The following is a 1,503-nucleotide window of genomic DNA, read 5'->3' on the forward strand; positions in this document are numbered from 1 at the left end:
TCGTTGAGCTTTCATTATCTAATAAAATTCTTTTTATATCATAATTTGCAATAGTAAGAAAACGGCATCATCATGAGGGTCTGTACTCCTTCTGCATCAGAATCCGAAAAGAAAGGACCTCATCTGTCCTCGATCTTTTCAACGACGAGCTTTCTAACTTAGCAGCTAGTGCATAGGCTCTTCGGACGATCGACTGCTTGAATCATGCTAAGTTGAGACATGAGCTCAGCAGTAGTTGCCGAGATGCTGGTTCGTGATCGTGCTCCAACCTAAAATAGCGCTAACGTACAAGTCTTCTTGCCATAGTGTATTCAACTGGGGACCCTCTGCCTAAGTCAGGACGATACTCAAGAAACAAGAAGAGGTTCTTGGTAATATGTTAGGGCACCCGAGCACTAACTTAGAAGATCCCCTAAAAAGTTGGTTGTATATGTGAAAACGAGAGATTGTTGCCATGGAATTCCAACACGTGGATTGGCCAGGATTGGCAAGCCTTCGCACGTTCCAAATATCGAACGTGGGCGTTTCGCATGCAGATGGCACCCTACCTGTTAGGTCAGCATGATTTCGGAGATTGTCTGGAATCTCAATTGTGGTGTCGCCAGCTATAAAGGGCTTTTGAAATTCAAACATGGTTACACGCTTCCGACCATGCCAGATGGCTGGCCTTGATAAGTGGTGCACTCGTTTCATGACGAGCTTTAATTGGACAGGCCCTCTAATGAACTGTGATCAGTCTCAATGCACATCACATACATACATATATCCTTAAAGGGTTCAATGCATGCAACGATCAATATTCTACGATGGCATTTGGGCCTTAAATTGGATCGATCAATATAAAAGTTAGATATAGAAATCAACATCCAGCTCCAAAAAAAATTTTACCTTATTTCATGATTATTTCTGTTAGCCACAGCTAGTTTGGAAAGGTTGCATCCTCCGCTAACTAAAAAAGAAATTTGACATAGATTCTACAACGACGAACCTCAATAGTATAGAGATTTTGTAGAACCATATTTTCACATATTTTTAGTTTCTATTATTCTTTTTGAGAGATATGAGTTGAATAGATTGAAAGAATTGCTTCCTCCACTCTTTTATAGGATCACTATATCATGGTTAGTTGTTACTCCTATCACTTCCACAGACATACCCTAAAGACTAATGGTCGGTCCTAACAAGAAGCATAATGGACTCACCTTTAATTTTCTTTTATTTTGCAAGTGATCTAAGTTAAATTTTTTGTTCAAGTGTAACCAAGGTATATAACAACTTAACATCTATTCATAGAAAAGGTAATATTCAGAAAAACCAGTATGGAACTTTATGACATCTCCAGAAGAAATTGGTGCTGCTAAAACATTAGAAAGAACAGGAGTACTGCATCAGCCATCAATTCTTTCACATGGAGCCCCCAGCATAACTTTTAAAGGTGACTTGCCAGCAATGTAAACAATGTCAAATTAAAAATTTTATTTACAAGAATAGGTGCCAGATAAA

This window comes from Phoenix dactylifera, chromosome 1 (assembly GCF_009389715.1).
Source record: "Phoenix dactylifera cultivar Barhee BC4 chromosome 1, palm_55x_up_171113_PBpolish2nd_filt_p, whole genome shotgun sequence".
Classification (NCBI taxonomy): Eukaryota; Viridiplantae; Streptophyta; class Magnoliopsida; order Arecales; family Arecaceae; genus Phoenix; species Phoenix dactylifera.